This window comes from Triturus cristatus, chromosome 4_1, assembly GCF_964204655.1.
Source record: "Triturus cristatus chromosome 4_1, aTriCri1.1, whole genome shotgun sequence".
In the NCBI taxonomy this organism is placed as follows: Eukaryota; Metazoa; Chordata; class Amphibia; order Caudata; family Salamandridae; genus Triturus; species Triturus cristatus.
In genome coordinates, this window is record NC_140585.1 from 222,472,517 (window position 1) to 222,484,867 (window position 12,351).

The 12,351-nt window shown below is 47.0% G+C and overlaps 1 protein-coding gene and 1 pseudogene across 1 annotated transcript in view; one reads left to right on the forward strand and one right to left on the reverse strand.

Annotated features, from left to right (window-relative positions):
- Positions 1 to 12,351, reverse strand: part of LOC146854130 (interferon-induced protein with tetratricopeptide repeats 5-like) — a 45,855-nt gene that overhangs the window by 18,992 nt on the left and 14,512 nt on the right. The gene's annotated exons all lie outside the window — the stretch shown is intronic.
- LOC146854131 (deoxycytidine kinase 2 pseudogene) lies at positions 331 to 1,160 on the forward strand (annotated as a pseudogene).

Consider the following 12,351-nt stretch of genomic DNA (forward strand, 5'->3'; position numbering starts at 1 on the left):
GCTTGAGCGGTAACTTGTTTAATGTGAGTATGATTTAAAGGGGCGGGCCTGCCTTTGCTTTTTTTCCTTCTGCAAAGCAAAACGCTCCCATGTATCTTTCCTACCGCGAAGTAGAGGAATCTTTCCCCCTCAGGCCTGCTTCACTCCTCCGCCCAGCTGTAGGGAGAGAGGTCCTCCACTCTCTGTTTCTTTCCTTTTCGAGGAGGCGGTGCATTATTTTGGGCGCTGTCGGAATCGCTGGCCGTTCATTGGTTCTTTAAAAGTGGGTCTCTCAAAAGCACTGCAGCACTGAGCGCTGCACAGCACTGGTGAATTTAGAAGTATTCACGCGAGGAGCGGTACAAAGGGTTTCCACGCAGCACCGACATGGCGACACCCCCGAAAAGGATGTGCATCAGCCCGGTTTTCGAGAGCAGCTTTGAGAAGCGGTCCAGGAAGCTGTCCATCGAGGGGAACATAGCCGCTGGAAAATCTACGTTTATTCGTATGCTGGAGAAAGCAATTGATGAGTGGGAGATTATTCACAGCCCTATCGCAAGGTGGTGCAACGTGCAAACAAATGAAGATGAACACGAGGAACTTTCAACTTCTCAGAAAAGTGGTGGCAACTTACTCCAAATGCTGTATGATAAGCCCACTCTATGGGCTTACACCTTCCAGACCTATGCTTGTTTGAGTAGAGTAAGGGCGCAGTTAAAGCTGGTGTCAGCAAAATTACAAGGAGCATAGCGACCTGTACAATTTTTTGAACGATCTGTTTACAGTGACCGGTATGTATTTGCAGCCGACTTGTTTGAATCTGGGAACATCAATGAAACTGAATGGGCAATTTATCAGGACTGGCATACATGGCTTTTGAATCAATTTGAATCTGAGATTGAGCTGGATGGAATGATCTACCTTAGAAGTACACCTGAGAATTGTATGGAACATTTGAGCTATAGAGGCAGGGAGAGGAGCAGGGAATTGAGCTGGAATATGTAGAAAAACTTCACTTCAACCACGAAATGTGGCTCCATTCAAGAACCATGAATGTTGACTTTGAAAACCTCCGGGATATTCCAATTTTGGTCTTAGACGTTAACGAGGACTTCAAAAATGACCAGATTAAACAGGAAGATTTACTAGAAAAGGGTCAAATATTTATAAATTCACTTTAACCTCTGAAGAAACTTGCCAAAAAAACTTTTCTCTTGGAAACTCACTAAAAGCCAGACTGTACAAGAAAAAGCAGTCCCTAATTCTTGCACATATTTGTATATATGTATTGCATTTTAAGTTTTTGAATGAAATGAGTACTGGTGTATTGCAATGTCTAAATCAGACAATGTTCATGGTGCTATTTTATTGTAACTTGCAGCTTTGATTTTATGTATTTTTATGTATATAATGTTCATTTTTATGGTGACCTACCTAGACAAGAGGGCGGATTGCATTAAGTTGCCTCCAATACACAAAGACCACAGTCCTGAATTTACTCCAAAGCACTCAAATTTTCTGCTCTCACTTACACCCCTGTCAGTATTATGCTTTAGCCCCCAAGGTACAGTTTATTTGAACCGTATTGATGGGCTACTAGATGTGGCTGCTCATGGGTGTTTGTTCTTCACTTTGGGCTATCTGGGTAGGCGAATCCCTGCCTAGTCAGCTTGTGCAAGATTACCTTCTTTAGCTCCTTTCCTGAAAGCTCTAAGAACTACAGGGCATATCAACAAGGGGCGGCGATTATATTATTGCCGCTTTAGAGCCCATTTTCGGGCGAAAACCGGCAATAATATTATCCCATTATTAACAAGGACACGCTAGTGCGTGTTTCCTTGCATTAGCGCCCCTTGTAGGCACGCCTCCCATCGCATCGCTAATGAGATGCAAAGAAGGCGTGCCTGACAAAACACCATGGGAAAATATCGCTAACCCAGCTTCGTCATATTCACAATGAGGGTTAGCGATATTTGAAATCGCGTTAGGTATGCCTTAACGCAGGACTTTAACATCTGTTAAATTCCTGACTAAGGCATACCTAACATGGGGGGTGGATTGTGTGGCTTAGACCACAGGCCCTATCACCAAGGATATCGCAGTTTTCCATGGAACATCGCTGGAAAACCAGCGATGTTCCATGGAAAGCACCGCTATCACTGGAATAATTATCGCCATTGCGCTATGCGTTGTTGATACAGCGCTAGCATGGTGATAATTTCCAGCGATAGCCGGCGATATGCAATCCCACGCTAAGAGCAGCCAGCAATAATTATCGCTGCCGCTTGTTGATATGCCCCCTAGATTGTTGTCTTAGTTGTAAAACTTTATGCATTAATGAGTTGGGTGTCAAGACAAATACATACATATCTGACTTGATTGTTTTAATAAACATGCTGGTCAACTTTTGGAGAGGGAACAATGGCACACTAAGAGCAGCATATGCCGGGTGCAATGTAAAAGATGTTGTAAAGCTTCACAGCTTCAGAAAGCCACCTCAGCACAAGTTGACGAATTGATCACCCTTACCAGAGCATGCAGTTTAACTGCACAAATTAAACTTACCATTTTACAGACAGCCAGTACGGGTTTGGTGTTGTCCATGACATTTTTACAGACAGCCAGTACGGGTTTGGTGTTGTCCATGATTTTGGGCAACTTTAGTCCCAACAGTGATTTTTGACCTTCTCCAGCATTCCTATCGTAAATGGTGCTGCCTACATTAGGGATTTGTTGGAGGCTTTACAGTTGCCAGGAGAGATTGCAGTGGTCAAATTTGCAGCTCATCAGAGTGGTAATAGATATATTGCCATAGGCAACAGATATTTTATTTCAGTTTCTAGATACTGTGCTTTATAGGACTGCACATTCAAAGAAAATTTTCACCTTTGAGTCAAAAGAGTAGAGTTCCTTTACCATGTTGATGAAAGTCACTGACACATTGGAAGACTTGAAAAGGGTGCAGGAAAATGTGTCAGAAGTAGAACAAAACAGTTGTGTAAAAGCAGGTTGTGATAAAAATGCAAACTAAATTTGTATGTTGGCTGATTGGAGACCAGTATTACCGGACAGTCTGTTGTTTCCAATGACACAATGTTACCATGGATATACACACTAAGGCAGGGATTCAATGGTGAGGCTTTTCAGGAAAAGTTGGTACAACCCCATATTCCGGATGTTAGCAGAGGAGATCTGCCATAGGTGTGTAATATGTCAACAATTGAATGCAGGAAAGACAAAATGCGTCACTGTGACACACATAGGTAGATCAGATAGTCTTTTTAATAGGATGCAGGTAGATCTGATCAAAATGCCTGTTCAAAATGGGCTGAGATATATCCTGGTGATCCTGTGCATCTTTTCAAGATGGGTTCAAGCCTACCCTTCAGAAGACATGACAGTCTCACTGTTGCAAAACTGTTATTTTGAGAATTAATACCCAAGTTCGGCATGCTGATTTCTCTTGAGTCAGATAGAAGGGCGCAATTCAATAAAGAAGTGTTGAAAATGATCTTCCCAGTCCTACGAATTTAACAAAGATTACACTGCAGTTACAGACCAGAAGCCTCTGGTATCATAAAGCAGGTTAATGGTACCATCAAATGTAGATTGGCAAAAGTCTGCCCTTAAATGTCTCTAAAATAGCCAGATTCATTACCTTTGGTGTTGATAATCATTCAAAGTAGACCAGACAGTAAAACGGGGTTGTCTCCCCATGAAATACTGATGGGCAGGGCAATAGATTTCCTGCAGTTCCTACAAATGCACCTTTGAATATCACTGACGATATTACCTTGGAATACTACAAGGGATTGGTTGATGTGGTTCACTCTATCTCTCATCAGATTTCAGGTGCAACACAAGAGCTGCATCACTGCCACAACCTCAATCCTAGTGATTGGGTTGTGATAAAGAAGCATGTTCTGAAGACTTGTCTTGAACTTAGGTGCCAGGCCCTTTCCAGGTGATCCTGACTACAAATACTGGTTAAGTGCACGGAGTTTCAAACTGGATTCACGCCTCACACACCAAGAAAGTGAGCAATCCAGAAGAAGTTCCAGTGGTCTATGATCGTGGAGGAAGAGCATTGGTGACTGCACCACCAGTCGAGAGGTCATCGAGACCAGTAGCATCATTGTCAGTTCAACAGCAGAAAGAAGAGAAGGGTGAAGTCCAGAGGCAAGGTCAAGTACCTGAAGTTACAAAACGTGTTGTTGAGATCTCTAAGGAAAAAGAAGCAGGGATCAAATCACAGAGTGGCAGTGCCATCAAAGTTGTATCTGCGCAATCAATCATCATTTGTAAAGCAAAACACTGTCACCCCTAGGGATATCTGGGCACTGTGTCTCCATTGAAGAGACAGGTCTTGAGTCTCTTTCTGAAGTCTGCCAGCAAGGGGGCTGTACAGAGCTGGAGGGGAAGGGCATTCCAGGTCTTGGAAGCGATGTAAGAGAAGGAGCAGCCACTGCTACGGATGCAGGGTCTGTGCGAGGGCAAGTGATGAGGAGCGCATGTGTCTACAGGGTTGGTTAAAGTTCAGTCAATGGTTGATGTAGCTCCTAGGTCTTGAAGGGCTTCGTAAGCATGTGTGAGGATCTCTCTTCTGGATGGGGAGCCAGTGGAGGTCTCTCAGGTGGGGGGTGATGTGGATTAATTTGGGGAGGTACAGGATGAATCTGGCTGCAGAGTTCTGTTTGGTCTGGAGTCTTCTGAGAAGCTGGGTGGAGATGCTGGTGTAGAGGACATTGCCGTATTCGATGTGACTGGTGATGAGTGCCTAAGTGACAGTCTTTCTGGTGTTGGTTGGGATCCATCTGAAGATTCTGCAGAGCATGCGAAGTGTGTGGAAGCAGGAGGATGGGACTGCGTTGATTTGTCGTTTCATGGTTAGTGGGCTGTCAAGGATGATGCTGAGGTTGCGTGAATGGTCGTCGGTGTGGGTGTAGGTCCGAGTTCTGCAGGCCATCAGCTGTGGTCCCATGCAAAGGTATTCTTCCTGAAGACCAGCACCTTACTTTTGTTGGAGCTAGTGTCTAAAAATAAAAAGCGCAACTAGGGACATCTGGTCATGCTTGACCAGGACAAAGTCAAAGCTTGAGGGTCACTGTGATGGAGTGTGGGTCGGATACACTGAGCAGGAGGCCTTGGTCAACTGTTTACCTTCCCACTTAGTTTTTTTTCTGGAGCTTTTTCTTTCGTCGTCGAGTGAGGCATCTCCTGAGACCAGTATCCGAGTCAACAACAGCCGCTTGGTTCAGTGTAAGGCCTTGGTGAAAACCTGGAAGTCTTGTCGATGACAGGAGCTCCGGAGCTTTCAGTGGGACAAACCTGAAATGCAGGATGGGTCACGGTTTGGCGTCAGAGGATTGACTCTTGACGACAAGTCGTTCAACTTATGAAACTATTTCCAAAAAGTTCTCCAAACTTCTGGTACTTCTTCCAGAAGGTTTGTTTGTGGGCTCAAAGTGTCCAAAACACCAATCCAAGGGTCTGGAAGCTCTGAGATGGTCTTTAGGATGTTGAGACCATGTTTCCCACAATACACCTGGCCAAATTCTTAAAAGTCCCTTGGATGCTGTCCAGCTGGGTTCTTCTTGGTGGAGATGATGCAGGTAGATCTCTTGTAACCTGCTACTTTCAGGGAACTCACTCCTTCACTTTTAGACGCACAGCAAATTCCTTAGAGCTGTAGTTCCACTGTGCGCATCAGGTGCAGTCATCCAGAGTACAATTCTTTGGCGTGCAGGCCAGGGTTGCAGCAGGGCAGTTCTTCTTCTTTGTCATGTTTCAGGCAAGGATATGAGTTGCTGGACAGCTCTCCCCATTTGTATTCAGTGTTATTGGGTGACAAGCAGGGGGGCATACTGTTGACCCAGTAAGAACTATTCTTTAAAAGTCCAAAATGGAGTCGCTCTAAACCATCCCTCTGGCATGGCTAAGTTTCCCTAACACGCCCCTTCCAGCCCCACTGTTAAATTAATTACTGGGGCCCCGGTCTGGCTGGGATGGCAAGCTGTGGGGATGACCCAATGACCTGTCATTTCCTCCTTGAAGACCAGTTTAGCTGCTCACCCCCATTTTGCCTTTTGTTCAGCAGCTACAGTTCTCCCCCCACCAGATGCTTCTTTTGTCTCAGCCCAGGCCACTGCACACCTCATTAAGGCAGGTTGGCTCAGCCTGGCAGAGGCTGGCCAGTCAGAAAAGACCTGCTGGAAGGCTGGATTTTGGCTCATCAGAAAAGCAATTTATATCACTAATTTTCTGTGATAGTTCTAACAAATTGAACCTTGCCAAGTTCTTGGATTTATTCTAATTATCATTTTGATACTATGAAGTATGTTTAGAGCTCCCTCCTATCAATAGTTACACTTTATTAAAGTTTTTACATGTTAGCCTACGGAGCCAATGTGATACAATAGGGGAAAAGAAGATGGCAGCCTTTCCCTCACCTAGGCATATAAAACATCTTGTATAATGCCCTTGCTTATAGTTATAAAGCGCCCCACCCCTCGGGCACCCAGGGAGACCTTAGGGGTAATATATATGTAACAAGTATATGCAATGCACTAGGTCTCGCATTTACTAGAGTTAGAGCTATTGGGTTTGTAAATGACAATGGGGGATATTCTCAAGGACTTATCGCCAAGTTAGCGGCACTTTATCGCAGCCAAAGTGGTGATGAATTTATCGCACCATTCACAAGCTGGTGCTAACAGCCGATATCACCAGTTTTCCTGCGATAGCAGCCGCAAAAAATAGTGCCACGGATGACACCGGCAACTAATGCTAATGAGATGCAGAGTAGGCGTTCCCGTGCAAAAAGCCATGAAAACACCACATCGCAATATTCTCAACGACCAGCCAGATCGGCGATAAGATCCCAAAACATGCGATAAGGCGTGTTAGCAGCAGGGATTTAACACCTGCTCTTACCTGGTCTTAAGTGGGATGAAGACCTGCACCAGGAACGGGAGCCCAGCCCACAGCCACACCAGAAGAACAACAGAGGCCATGGAGCTACTGATCACGCAGCTCGGACACCCAAGAGGGCCACAACACCCACTGCCACCACCCCCATGACCGCCATCCCCCCAGACCCCCCACCCACCTTCCCTGACCACCATAGAGGCAGCGCAGGCAAAGACAGCGGACCTTCAGAAAATGCACCAGCCTCACAGACAACCCTCCTCCGCATCCTGACCCCCATTGCCCATAGGCTGACGGTACCAAAACAGCAGACAACCAACATCCTTCCGCAGACAAAGCTGCTGGCTGTGCTGCACTTGTTGGCCTCTGGTACCTCCCAACCAACAACTGCCAGAGTCGGAGGAGTCTCACAGCCAGCCCTATCCAAGTTCCTCACACCTGTCTTGGATGCCATCATCAGCTTGGTACCCCAGCACCTTTACTTCCCACACACTGCGCAGGAACAGCTGGAAACCAAGCAAGGCTTCTACGCCATAACTGGCTTCCCGCACGTGTTGGGGGCAATCGACTGCACACATGTACTCCTCGTGGCCCCTGCCGCCACAGCACACAATTACCACAACAGAAAGCACACGTATTCCATCAACGTGAAGGTAATAGTGGACCACCGGGGACTCTTCACCAATGTCGTCGCCAACTACCCAGGCAGTGTGCATGATTCCTTCATCTTCCGACAGTCCATCATCAACCACCCTGTTGATGTGGTGTCAGGTCATGTTGAGCAGTGTTGGGATCCCCAACTCCTGGCCCTGTGTCCCGACTGATAACTGTGGCCACCATTTTCTCCATTTCATCCAGCTCCTGGTGTACTGTTGGACTCCACCTCCAATCTGCGTTGCTGCTTTCATGTTGGCATTGAGTTTCTTCTTGGTTTTGCCCTTCACATAATTCCAGCGCCTCTTGACCTCTTCCATTGTCCTCCTCGATGCTGCAACTGCATTCACATGGTCCAAGATGGTGTGCCATATTTGCGTCTTTGTTGCCAATGACACGTTGGAGGTGACGAACAGTTGTTGGTAGTGTTCTATCTCCTCCGTGACGATGAATCTGTTTTCCTGCAAACTGAACCGCCTCTTCCTCTTCCTCTTTCCCTTGGCCTTCCCCGACCCCGAGGTTCCTTGCTGGTCATCTGTAGGGCTTGTGGGGTTTGCATTGTCCTCTGAACTCGGTCCGGGTGCATCCATGGTGCTAAGCAGTTTATTTTTTATTTGTTTATTTTTAAACTGCTTTTATAGTGCATTTTCCCTCATGACACAGGTGAATTGCAGGACTGTTGCTGGTTATCGCAGATTTTTCTATCGCGATTTGGGACATCGGCACTTTTTTCACGTTGGTGTTTTGCATTTTTTTGGCATTGCGTTAATTTTAACGCGGTCATTTGGCGCGTTCTTGTGGGACTACCTCATGGTGCCGCTGGGTTGAGAATACAACGTTAACACGGTGTTATTTTCCCACGATCGACTGCGATGTGAGAAGTTGCGTTAAGCTAATTTTTGATAATTAATACACGTTATTGAGAATATCCCCCAATGTCTTTTGTCCATGTGTTTTAGTTTGGTGGGGAGTGGAATTATGTGGGTTACATTGGAATTGTTAGTTGTGGAATTGTGTGGGGTGGAACTGTGTAGTGTATTTGTGTAGTGGAATTATGTGACATGCTGAATAGGTGGGGTGAGAGCTGCACAGAATAGATAGAAAGGAAGACAGAGAGGGATAGGTAGTTTGTGCAGAAAGTGGTGAATGAACTCTAAATAGGTGAGCAGAAACAGTGTGAGAGAAAGAAGGGGAGAGCAGGCCACAGATGCATAAAGAGGGAGTGGCAAGCTGTAAGAAGTGTTATAAACAAATTACCTATATTCTACTTCAACCACACCAGTTATAGAAATCCTAAAATTCCGCCCTACTGTTACAAATCAAGCCCTCTGCTTACACAAGCCCCAGATGCTCACTTGTTAGGTGGTAGAATTCCTCTGCTTTGAGCTGCGCCGAAAGGCCCTAAATACCCCATTGTACAACTAGATCAACTGCTGCTCCACGGGAAGTTCCTGTAGTTCCAAGAAAGTGCAAGGAAACAGTCAAACGGAAATCACTCCCAGCCCGCCTCCTAAATGCACTCTCACCAATGCAATTATGACATTTGACGATTAGCCAATTAGATGTGTAACTTGTTCCTGCACTATATGGCTGTTTCTGATGCCTGCTGCCAACGGGTAATTTAAAAAAAAGGCGCCTACATATTTTAATATGATTGTCTAAATCCTATTGTATGCACTTCTTCTGGTTTAGTGTTTTTCTAAAGTGAAAATATTGGTGCTTTCAAGATGGCAGGTTTATAGATGGCTAAGCCTGCATTCTGTTGTAAAAACGAAAACCAGCACATGCCGAGTGAGTGCTAGGATAGCAAACTAATTGAGGATGCTGGCGTTCTTAAAGCTCAAAGCCAAACAAGCATTTACAATGCAATGGTCTCGGCAATATTATAGGTAGAGCTATTGGTATTGCTCATTATTTTTTTATCATTTTTGTATCCCTAAATAAATGGCATTGTCATTTCTATTGGCATTAGCTTTTTTTTTGCATATGTGATACCTATTGCATTAGCAGAGAGAGTGAGGTAGTGAGATAGAGAGAGAGAGAGTGACGTATTGAAATAGAGAGTGAGGTAGTGAGAGAGAGTGAGGTAGATAGAGAGTGAGTGAGGTAGTGAAATAGAGAGTTAGGTAGATAGAGAGTGAGGTAGTGCAGCAGGCGCAGGGTCACCGGGACTCAGGCCTGAGGGGCCCACGGAATCCGGATTTATGCTACATTGTATAATTCAAACAGCAGCCGGGGGCCCATATCCTTCCTTTCACTAAGGCCCCTGGTAGCCTGACTGTAAACTGGCTGTAGCATGGACAACCGACCGCCCAAATCAAAGGAATAGCCCTTCAGCACAGCCGTCCCCTCACATAGGACATTACAAAGAGCTTCTAAGAACAAACCACAACCTTTCCACTTTTATATTCAACACTCCGCTCTCCAGGAAGCACACACACAAAAACACGAAACAACTCACGGGATAGGGCGAGAAAGCCCTCAGAAAGGTGGGATAGGGAACCGAGATTGAGAAAGTGCCACGACGCCACGCTAATGGTACTCAGCGCTATACCAACGCTGGTAACCTAAGTAACGGAATGCTACAAACAGCTTCAAGGCACAGCTAAAATGTATCTTACATTGTAGTCCTCACATTATCGATTAGTTTTAAAGCATTTAAAAAGAGCGGGTGAAAAAGCACACAAGTGGTAGCCAGAGAGGCCGGGAGAAGTAAGACTGTTCCTGAACATGAAACCTTCTATTCACCAATTTTCACTAGTGCTAAAGGTCCCTTTGCAGGGATGGCGTGTGGGGGCATGAAACTAGGGTGCCATGTCTTTCTGAAGCTGAGCTCCCCCGAAAACAGAGCTCGTGCTCCCTACAAACAAAACCCAGCACCCCGAATATCAAACTTGGCTCTTTACCCTGCAACACCAGGAATCGACACCAGACCGCTCAGATGCACCAAAGAAACCACTGCCCATCAGCAACCAACTCACCATGAAAACACCACCTGGAACCCACACATGAAGAGGGCCCTAACCTGGATGGACACCTCCATACCAACCCCCTGTGGCCTCCTGGAAAACACTACTAGTCTGAGTCCCCTCTAACATTTCCCTCCAGAAAGGACTCCAACCTCACCCACCCCCAGCGAGGGTACACAAGCACGCCTGGGACAAGATCTGGGGAAGGGGGAGTTACCAAGGAAGAGCAGCCTTCAGTGCGATAGGTTGGGTTAAGTACAGCCATCAGGGCGAGTGCGGCCGGCAGGGCAAGAGCGGCTGGCAGGGCAAGAGCAGCCGGCAGGGCAAGTGCAACGGGCAGGGCAAGTGCAACCGGCTGAGAGCGGGAGCGCCGGTGGGTTGGCAGCAGAGGCATTTACTCCCCTTTCGCTGATTCCGCCTGCCGTCAACGCTGCGGAAACTGCTGTGGCCATTACGAGATTACCCAGCTGAGAGACCTTGAGCTGGTGCGCGTGCCGAGAGGGTGACTAGGCAGCGATTTGAAGAGGAAGCAGTGTGGCCCTCAAGACGCCCTAAGCTGCAGCTCTCCTGAGGAGCTACCTGGCACAGGGTGAGTGCTGGTTGCCCTGGCCTGATCGGTGGTCTGCCATTTTGTAGTGTGGCCACGCGCTTGCAGCGGCGCTGCCCATAGGAATTGATAGATTCAGCAGGGCGGTGATCCTGGGCCTGGGATCGCCTGTGGAGCGGGGAATTGGTGCCCATTGCAGCGCAGGGCCCGTGATTGGGGAGCGGAGGTTTGGAGCCTGCCGGGCACTGAGCTTCTTCAGCATTGGACATAGTCATTCACTACGCCTGAGAGACCGCAGTGCCCCTGATTGTGCCCTTCAGGAGTTTTCCGCGTAGTGCAGGGAAGTCGGGATCCCGTTCCAGATAACAGCCTTGTGAGTTGAGACAGAGCACGGCTACCACTACTGGCACGCATCTGCTTGGGGTGTGCCGCCGCCTTTCTCCGAGGTGAAGCAGAAATGCCTCGGAGAAAGGGAGCGGCGTTTTCGGATTCGGGGGCATGTTCCTGCTGTTCTAAAAAGGGCGTTACTAAAAAGTGGAAAGAACAGCACGGAACACGCCCCCGAATCTGAAAAAGACGGAGCCTATTTGGAGGGACGGCTCTCTCCTCCAATGGCTGGCCTCCGTTTAGGAAGCCAGCCAATGGAGGAGAAGCAAAAAGAGAGGCGGGCTAAATAGCCACTCTAAGAAACATTAAATCTCCGACTTCCGGTTCTGCCTTCGGCAGACCGGACGGTCCTCGACCTAAAAAAGGTGCAGATGAGCCATCTTTTTAATTTGATTAACTCTGGTCGCGAGGAGCTGGTTGTAGAGGGACGGCACAGCACGGTCGAGATGAAGTGAACTGCAATGGGCGCAAAAGCTCAACACCACCCACAGTGTAACACGAGCATGTGAAGGATGCGGAACACAAAAAAAGTGAAAGCATAGCATCGTGAAGTGTGTGCTACGCTGAGCATGAAGAACACAAAACACACAGAAAGCGCGGCAGAATGTGAAGTGGGCGGCGTGCTGAGCCAGGGAAACAAAACAAAACTCTTATAAGAAGTGCTGCGGCATTCAGAGGCGAGAACATGCACCCAGAGTGAAACACGAGCAGACAAGGAACACATTAGTTCCCAACGGAACGCAGCAGACAAGGAACAAATTAGTTCCCAACGGAACGCAAACACCTAAAACATAAGAATACAGTACTTGGCTGGTGCGCAATGGGAATAAACAAAAAAAATACATGATACACAGGAAGCTATTTCATAAGACTGCATTTTTAGATGAA